At 39.9% G+C, this 10,765-nt stretch overlaps 1 long non-coding RNA gene across 1 annotated transcript; it reads right to left on the minus strand.

Moving 5' to 3' along the window:
* Positions 1 to 2,912: 2,912 nt before the first annotated feature.
* On the minus strand, positions 2,913 to 3,534 carry LOC126474933 (uncharacterized). The gene is made up of 3 exons (XR_007586607.1): positions 3,434 to 3,534; positions 3,169 to 3,275; positions 2,913 to 2,992 (listed from the first exon to the last, which is right to left on the minus strand). It is a non-coding gene; the product is annotated as an uncharacterized LOC126474933 (long non-coding RNA).
* Between the last annotated feature and the right edge of the window lie 7,231 nt (positions 3,535 to 10,765).

Consider the following 10,765-nt stretch of genomic DNA (forward strand, 5'->3'; position numbering starts at 1 on the left):
CCGAAATTTATGAATTAAACAATGCAAATACCAAAAACACGCAAAGAAATTAAGAATTAAACTATGTAACAAATAAGTGAGCTAAGAGTATACGACTTGCTGCTGCAGCTGCTTATCCAACGGCGGCAGGGAGCACACTGGCTGTGACCAACCAACACTGGCCGTTCAAAACAAAAATAGAAGACAGACGACTACGCGAATTTACACTATTCAGGTACTAAAACGCGATGGTACAGCTCTCAAATACTATAATACGCCCGAAATTTATGAATTAAACAATGCAAATACCAAAAACACGCAAAGAAATTAAGAATTAAACTATGTAACAAATAAGTGAGCTAAGAGTATACGACTTGCTGCTGCAGCTGCTTATCCAACGGCGGCAGGGAGCACACTGGCTGTGACCAACCAACACTGGCCGTTCAAAACAAAAATAGAAGACAGACGACTACGCGAATTTACACTATTCAGGTACTAAAACGCGATGGTACAGCTCTCAAATACTATAATACGCCCGAAATTTATGAATTAAACAATGCAAATACCAAAAACACGCAAAGAAATTAAGAATTAAACTATGTAACAAATAAGTGAGCTAAGAGTATACGACTTTCTGCTGCAGCTGCTTATCCAACGGCGGCAGGGAGCACACTGGCTGTGACCAACCAACACTGGCCGTTCAAAACAAAAATAGAAGACAGACGACTACGCGAATTTACACTATTCAGGTACTAAAACGCGATGGTACAGCTCTCAAATACTATAATACGCCCGAAATTTATGAATTAAACAATGCAAATACCAAAAACACGCAAAGAAATTAAGAATTAAACTATGTAACAAATAAGTGAGCTAAGAGTATACGACTTGCTGCTGCAGCTGCTTATCCAACGGCGGCAGGGAGCACACTGGCTGTGACCAACCAACACTGGCCGTTCAAAACAAAAATAGAAGACAGACGACTACGCGAATTTACACTATTCAGGTACTAAAACGCGATGGTACAGCTCTCAAATACTATAATACGCCCGAAATTTATGAATTAAACAATGCAAATACCAAAAACACGCAAAGAAATTAAGAATTAAACTATGTAATAGTGGTGGGCAGGAAATCGCGTATCTGTTATAAATCACAGTGACTGAGAAGTCACAGATATCACAGTAGCAACTTTACAGAATCTAACTGCGATTTCAGTCACAGTTAGCAGTCGCAAGTAGTATTTCACATTGAAAGACGTGAGCCATCTATTGGTCGAATTTAGCACTGCTTTCTGCGATTTCAGTGACAAGTCGCAACTAAGAGTCGCAAGTAGCAACTAAAAAGCGCGGTTAACAGTGGCATCTGTTGGCCGAAGTTCGTACTACGTCCATCTCTGCGGTACGCTATGGAGTCTAACTGCGATTTCCGTGACAAGTCGCAACTAAGAGTCGCAAGTAGCAACTAGAAAGCGCGGTTAACAGTGCCATCTGTGGGTCAAAGTTCGTACTACGTCCATCTCTGCGGTACGCTATGGAGTCTAACTGCGATTTCCGTGACAAGTCGCAACTAAGAGTCGCAAGTAGCAACTAAAAAGCGCGGTTAACAGTGCCATCTGTGGGTCAAAGTTCGTACTACGTCCATCTCTGCGGTACGCTATGGAGTCTAACTGCGATTTCCGTGACAAGTCGCAACTAAGAGTCACAAGTAGCAACTAAAAAGCGCAGTTAGCACTGCCATCTGTTGAGCAAAGTTCATACTACGCTATTCGCTACCGAGTCAAACTGCGATTTCTGTGACAAATCGCAACTAAGAGTCGCAAGTAGCAACTAAAAAGCGCAGTTAACATACTTCTCCTAGTGTCATCTGTTGACCGACGTATGTACGTTATGAGAGCCTTGTGCCTCACGAGATCGATGTGCTGTGTGTGCATGTGAAGGGTTTATTTCAATAGAAGTACAAGTCCATTTTTGTTAATTTTGAGATATAGAGTCGTAAAGTTAAATGAGTGCTGAAAAATCTGCAGTTAAGATACCAGAAATATTCACCATATGGCTTCTTGCTAGAGATGAGCCTTTATTTATGTTTGTTTGGATCTCTAATTTCAGAAGCATTATAGACAGAAAAATGTAGGTAATGGACTTGTACCACTATTGAAATAAGCTCTTCATATTATATGACGACATGCACATTCAGCATCAGTTATGGTTGGTCAAATACTGCTGTGACTCTGAATGTATTATATTAATAAGAAGCGACATTGCCTTTTTCTCCTGAAAATATCGAGTAACGTAACAAATGTGTTTGATTCTGCTTCCAATATGACAGTTTTGGTTAATACTCCACATGCCTACAGGACTTTGCAATGTTAACACAGCAGAACTCAGACATCTGTATAAGTGTAGAGAAATGAAAACAGTCATATGAATGCCTCACAGTTCAAGACTCGGGAGAAAAGTTTTACACCTGGTGTTCTACATGGCAACTTCACACACAAGAACTTTTTGCCGACACTACTACCACCTACATAAGTAAGCTTTTCCTGTGTCACTTTCAAGTAATGCACTTAAGCTATTCCTGATTTAACTGGAAGATCTGTACTTCCCACTTTCATATCAACAGCCTCAAAATGCATATTGTAGACTTCGGGATATGTTACAGGTCAGTGTCACACCAAGATTGTGGAGAAAGGGGGGGGGGGGGGGGGCGGCATGTCACTCTCCAACAAGTGTTTACCAATAAATAAGTGGCGGAAAATTACGGGTGTAGGACGGCTTAACATGTGGAAAATGAGATTTTTATTATTCACTCAATGTATTTAACATTTATTATTCCTTTAAAATCGCACAACAACTTCAATAAAACACTTTAATCAGTCATACACTTATTTCATAATTATTTCACTTTTAAACTGCAAATCCTCTAAGAGCTGTCTTGAATCTTCACGAGTCTCTCTCAACAGCCTTGATGTGGATAGATATGTACAGCAACCAGTAATCAGTCAGAACTGCGTCTGCAAAAACACAAGGATTATTAAACAATTTTTGCTGTCACTAATTACTAGCAATATAATTGACAGAGTAGATTGCTAATATTTGCTATATCACATTTGCTAATATTTGCTATATCACATTCGCAAGAACGATCTCAATGAAGTAATTAAGTCCATCAAAACGCTTAGAAACTAACCTGTCGTCTGACGAAAACGGTCTAAAGACTGGCAATTTCTTCAGATCTGTTGACAATGATATTTTGAATTATCACTTTACTGAGTGACTGAAATGTAGTTCAGGTACCTATGAACATAACAATATGTTAGAATTCATTTTCTAAACACGAACTATTACGGTACTGTGCGGCTACTTACATATTAATTACACTATTAATATTTTCACAGTTGTTTCTTTAATACAAAATTAAAGCCAACGGAAGAATAAACGTAAAATATACTTACCAATGACAGGTTTGTTGAGATGCAATTTTCTGTGTGGACAGATGTAACTTTTTCATACGGTGGTACGTCGCAGCAATCGCAGGAGTCACAGAAATCGCAGAAGTCACAGAAATCGCAGAAGTCACAGAAATCGCAGAAGTCACAGAAATCGCAGAAGTAGCAGAAATCGCAGAAATCGCGGAAGTAGCAGAAGTAGCAGTGGCGGAGGGATACGCGACTTAGGTTCCTTAACTGCGACTCTTAACTGCGACAAATCACAGTTAAGAATAACAGATACTGAAAAGTAGCATTCACAGAAATCACTGATATCGGAAAATCGCAGTTTAGCCCATCACTACTATGTAACAAATAAGTGAGCTAAGAGTATACGACTTGCTGCTGCAGCTGCTTATCCAACGGCGGCAGGGAGCACACTGGCTGTGACCAACCAACACTGGCCGTTCAAAACAAAAATAGAAGACAGACGACTACGCGAATTTACACTATTCAGGTACTAAAACGCGATGGTACAGCTCTCAAATACTATAATACGCCCGAAATTTATGAATTAAACAATGCAAATACCAAAAACACGCAAAGAAATTAAGAATTAAACTATGTAACAAATAAGTGAGCTAAGAGTATACGACTTGCTGCTGCAGCTGCTTATCCAACGGCGGCAGGGAGCACACTGGCTGTGACCAACCAACACTGGCCGTTCAAAACAAAAACAGAAGACAGACGACTACGCGAATTTACACTATTCAGGTACTAAAACGCGATGGTACAGCTCTCAAATACTATAATACGCCCGAAATTTATGAATTAAACAATGCAAATACCAAAAACACGCAAAGAAATTAAGAATTAAACTATGTAACAAATAAGTGAGCTAAGAGTATACGACTTGCTGCTGCAGCTGCTTATCCAACGGCGGCAGGGAGCACACTGGCTGTGACCAACCAACACTGGCCGTTCAAAACAAAAATAGAAGACAGACGACTACGCGAATTTACACTATTCAGGTACTAAAACGCGATGGTACAGCTCTCAAATACTATAATACGCCCGAAATTTATGAATTAAACAATGCAAATACCAAAAACACGCAAAGAAATTAAGAATTAAACTATGTAACAAATAAGTGAGCTAAGAGTATACGACTTGCTGCTGCAGCTGCTTATCCAACGGCGGCAGGGAGCACACTGGCTGTGACCAACCAACACTGGCCGTTCAAAACAAAAATAGAAGACAGACGACTACGCGAATTTACACTATTCAGGTACTAAAACGCGATGGTACAGCTCTCAAATACTATAATACGCCCGAAATTTATGAATTAAACAATGCAAATACCAAAAACACGCAAAGAAATTAAGAATTAAACTATGTAACAAATAAGTGAGCTAAGAGTATACGACTTGCTGCTGCAGCTGCTTATCCAACGGCGGCAGGGAGCACACTGGCTGTGACCAACCAACACTGGCCGTTCAAAACAAAAATAGAAGACAGACGACTACGCGAATTTACACTATTCAGGTACTAAAACGCGATGGTACAGCTCTCAAATACTATAATACGCCCGAAATTTATGAATTAAACAATGCAAATACCAAAAACACGCAAAGAAATTAAGAATTAAACTATGTAACAAATAAGTGAGCTAAGAGTATACGACTTGCTGCTGCAGCTGCTTATCCAACGGCGGCAGGGAGCACACTGGCTGTGACCAACCGACACTGGCCGTTCAAAACAAAAATAGAAGACAGACGACTACGCGAATTTACACTATTCAGGTACTAAAACGCGATGGTACAGCTCTCAAATACTATAATACGCCCGAAATTTATGAATTAAACAATGCAAATACCAAAAACACGCAAAGAAATTAAGAATTAAACTATGTAACAAATAAGTGAGCTAAGAGTATACGACTTGCTGCTGCAGCTGCTTATCCAACGGCGGCAGGGAGCACACTGGCTGTGACCAACCAACACTGGCCGTTCAAAACAAAAATAGAAGACAGACGACTACGCGAATTTACACTATTCAGGTACTAAAACGCGATGGTACAGCTCTCAAATACTATAATACGCCCGAAATTTATGAATTAAACAATGCAAATACCAAAAACACGCAAAGAAATTAAGAATTAAACTATGTAACAAATAAGTGAGCTAAGAGTATACGACTTGCTGCTGCAGCTGCTTATCCAACGGCGGCAGGGAGCACACTGGCTGTGACCAACCGACACTGGCCGTTCAAAACAAAAATAGAAGACAGACGACTACGCGAATTTACACTATTCAGGTACTAAAACGCGATGGTACAGCTCTCAAATACTATAATACGCCCGAAATTTATGAATTAAACAATGCAAATACCAAAAACACGCAAAGAAATTAAGAATTAAACTATGTAACAAATAAGTGAGCTAAGAGTATACGACTTGCTGCTGCAGCTGCTTATCCAACGGCGGCAGGGAGCACACTGGCTGTGACCAACCAACACTGGCCGTTCAAAACAAAAATAGAAGACAGACGACTACGCGAATTTACACTATTCAGGTACTAAAACGCGATGGTACAGCTCTCAAATACTATAATACGCCCGAAATTTATGAATTAAACAATGCAAATACCAAAAACACGCAAAGAAATTAAGAATTAAACTATGTAACAAATAAGTGAGCTAAGAGTATACGACTTGCTGCTGCAGCTGCTTATCCAACGGCGGCAGGGAGCACACTGGCTGTGACCAACCAACACTGGCCGTTCAAAACAAAAATAGAAGACAGACGACTACGCGAATTTACACTATTCAGGTACTAAAACGCGATGGTACAGCTCTCAAATACTATAATACGCCCGAAATTTATGAATTAAACAATGCAAATACCAAAAACACGCAAAGAAATTAAGAATTAAACTATGTAACAAATAAGTGAGCTAAGAGTATACGACTTGCTGCTGCAGCTGCTTATCCAACGGCGGCAGGGAGCACACTGGCTGTGACCAACCAACACTGGCCGTTCAAAACAAAAATAGAAGACAGACGACTACGCGAATTTACACTATTCAGGTACTAAAACGCGATGGTACAGCTCTCAAATACTATAATACGCCCGAAATTTATGAATTAAACAATGCAAATACCAAAAACACGCAAAGAAATTAAGAATTAAACTATGTAACAAATAAGTGAGCTAAGAGTATACGACTTGCTGCTGCAGCTGCTTATCCAACGGCGGCAGGGAGCACACTGGCTGTGACCAACCAACACTGGCCGTTCAAAACAAAAATAGAAGACAGACGACTACGCGAATTTACACTATTCAGGTACTAAAACGCGATGGTACAGCTCTCAAATACTATAATACGCCCGAAATTTATGAATTAAACAATGCAAATACCAAAAACACGCAAAGAAATTAAGAATTAAACTATGTAACAAATAAGTGAGCTAAGAGTATACGACTTGCTGCTGCAGCTGCTTATCCAACGGCGGCAGGGAGCACACTGGCTGTGACCAACCAACACTGGCCGTTCAAAACAAAAATAGAAGACAGACGACTACGCGAATTTACACTATTCAGGTACTAAAACGCGATGGTACAGCTCTCAAATACTATAATACGCCCGAAATTTATGAATTAAACAATGCAAATACCAAAAACACGCAAAGAAATTAAGAATTAAACTATGTAACAAATAAGTGAGCTAAGAGTATACGACTTGCTGCTGCAGCTGCTTATCCAACGGCGGCAGGGAGCACACTGGCTGTGACCAACCAACACTGGCCGTTCAAAACAAAAATAGAAGACAGACGACTACGCGAATTTACACTATTCAGGTACTAAAACGCGATGGTACAGCTCTCAAATACTATAATACGCCCGAAATTTATGAATTAAACAATGCAAATACCAAAAACACGCAAAGAAATTAAGAATTAAACTATGTAACAAATAAGTGAGCTAAGAGTATACGACTTGCTGCTGCAGCTGCTTATCCAACGGCGGCAGGGAGCACACTGGCTGTGACCAACCAACACTGGCCGTTCAAAACAAAAATAGAAGACAGACGACTACGCGAATTTACACTATTCAGGTACTAAAACGCGATGGTACAGCTCTCAAATACTATAATACGCCCGAAATTTATGAATTAAACAATGCAAATACCAAAAACACGCAAAGAAATTAAGAATTAAACTATGTAACAAATAAGTGAGCTAAGAGTATACGACTTGCTGCTGCAGCTGCTTATCCAACGGCGGCAGGGAGCACACTGGCTGTGACCAACCGACACTGGCCGTTCAAAACAAAAATAGAAGACAGACGACTACGCGAATTTACACTATTCAGGTACTAAAACGCGATGGTACAGCTCTCAAATACTATAATACGCCCGAAATTTATGAATTAAACAATGCAAATACCAAAAACACGCAAAGAAATTAAGAATTAAACTATGTAACAAATAAGTGAGCTAAGAGTATACGACTTGCTGCTGCAGCTGCTTATCCAACGGCGGCAGGGAGCACACTGGCTGTGACCAACCAACACTGGCCGTTCAAAACAAAAATAGAAGACAGACGACTACGCGAATTTACACTATTCAGGTACTAAAACGCGATGGTACAGCTCTCAAATACTATAATACGCCCGAAATTTATGAATTAAACAATGCAAATACCAAAAACACGCAAAGAAATTAAGAATTAAACTATGTAACAAATAAGTGAGCTAAGAGTATACGACTTGCTGCTGCAGCTGCTTATCCAACGGCGGCAGGGAGCACACTGGCTGTGACCAACCGACACTGGCCGTTCAAAACAAAAATAGAAGACAGACGACTACGCGAATTTACACTATTCAGGTACTAAAACGCGATGGTACAGCTCTCAAATACTATAATACGCCCGAAATTTATGAATTAAACAATGCAAATACCAAAAACACGCAAAGAAATTAAGAATTAAACTATGTAACAAATAAGTGAGCTAAGAGTATACGACTTGCTGCTGCAGCTGCTTATCCAACGGCGGCAGGGAGCACACTGGCTGTGACCAACCAACACTGGCCGTTCAAAACAAAAATAGAAGACAGACGACTACGCGAATTTACACTATTCAGGTACTAAAACGCGATGGTACAGCTCTCAAATACTATAATACGCCCGAAATTTATGAATTAAACAATGCAAATACCAAAAACACGCAAAGAAATTAAGAATTAAACTATGTAACAAATAAGTGAGCTAAGAGTATACGACTTGCTGCTGCAGCTGCTTATCCAACGGCGGCAGGGAGCACACTGGCTGTGACCAACCAACACTGGCCGTTCAAAACAAAAATAGAAGACAGACGACTACGCGAATTTACACTATTCAGGTACTAAAACGCGATGGTACAGCTCTCAAATACTATAATACGCCCGAAATTTATGAATTAAACAATGCAAATACCAAAAACACGCAAAGAAATTAAGAATTAAACTATGTAACAAATAAGTGAGCTAAGAGTATACGACTTGCTGCTGCAGCTGCTTATCCAACGGCGGCAGGGAGCACACTGGCTGTGACCAACCAACACTGGCCGTTCAAAACAAAAATAGAAGACAGACGACTACGCGAATTTACACTATTCAGGTACTAAAACGCGATGGTACAGCTCTCAAATACTATAATACGCCCGAAATTTATGAATTAAACAATGCAAATACCAAAAACACGCAAAGAAATTAAGAATTAAACTATGTAACAAATAAGTGAGCTAAGAGTATACGACTTGCTGCTGCAGCTGCTTATCCAACGGCGGCAGGGAGCACACTGGCTGTGACCAACCAACACTGGCCGTTCAAAACAAAAATAGAAGACAGACAACTACGCGAATTTACACTATTCAGGTACTAAAACGCGATGGTACAGCTCTCAAATACTATAATACGCCCGAAATTTATGAATTAAACAATGCAAATACCAAAAACACGCAAAGAAATTAAGAATTAAACTATGTAACAAATAAGTGAGCTAAGAGTATACGACTTGCTGCTGCAGCTGCTTATCCAACGGCGGCAGGGAGCACACTGGCTGTGACCAACCAACACTGGCCGTTCAAAACAAAAATAGAAGACAGACGACTACGCGAATTTACACTATTCAGGTACTAAAACGCGATGGTACAGCTCTCAAATACTATAATACGCCCGAAATTTATGAATTAAACAATGCAAATACCAAAAACACGCAAAGAAATTAAGAATTAAAGTATGTAACAAATAAGTGAGCTAAGAGTATACGACTTGCTGCTGCAGCTGCTTATCCAACGGCGGCAAGGAGCACACTGGCTGTGACCAACCAACACTGGCCGTTCAAAACAAAAATAGAAGACAGACGACTACGCGAATTTACACTATTCAGGTACTAAAACGCGATGGTACAGCTCTCAAATACTATAATACGCCCGAAATTTATGAATTAAACAATGCAAATACCAAAAACACGCAAAGAAATTAAGAATTAAACTATGTAACAAATAAGTGAGCTAAGAGTATACGACTTGCTGCTGCAGCTGCTTATCCAACGGCGGCAGGGAGCACACTGGCTGTGACCAACCAACACTGGCCGTTCAAAACAAAAATAGAAGACAGACGACTACGCGAATTTACACTATTCAGGTACTAAAACGCGATGGTACAGCTCTCAAATACTATAATACGCCCGAAATTTATGAATTAAACAATGCAAATACCAAAAACACGCAAAGAAATTAAGAATTAAACTATGTAACAAATAAGTGAGCTAAGAGTATACGACTTGCTGCTGCAGCTGCTTATCCAACGGCGGCAGGGAGCACACTGGCTGTGACCAACCAACACTGGCCGTTCAAAACAAAAATAGAAGACAGACGACTACGCGAATTTACACTATTCAGGTACTAAAACGCGATGGTACAGCTCTCAAATACTATAATACGCCCGAAATTTATGAATTAAACAATGCAAATACCAAAAACACGCAAAGAAATTAAGAATTAAACTATGTAACAAATAAGTGAGCTAAGAGTATACGACTTGCTGCTGCAGCTGCTTATCCAACGGCGGCAGGGAGCACACTGGCTGTGACCAACCAACACTGGCCGTTCAAAACAAAAATAGAAGACAGACGACTACGCGAATTTACACTATTCAGGTACTAAAACGCGATGGTACAGCTCTCAAATACTATAATACGCCCGAAATTTATGAATTAAACAATGCAAATACCAAAAACACGCAAAGAAATTAAGAATTAAACTATGTAACAAATAAGTGAGCTAAGAGTATACGACTTGCTGCTGCAGCTGCTTATC

Source organism: Schistocerca serialis, chromosome 4, assembly GCF_023864345.2.
Source record: "Schistocerca serialis cubense isolate TAMUIC-IGC-003099 chromosome 4, iqSchSeri2.2, whole genome shotgun sequence".
Lineage (NCBI taxonomy): Eukaryota > Metazoa > Arthropoda > Insecta > Orthoptera > Acrididae > Schistocerca > Schistocerca serialis.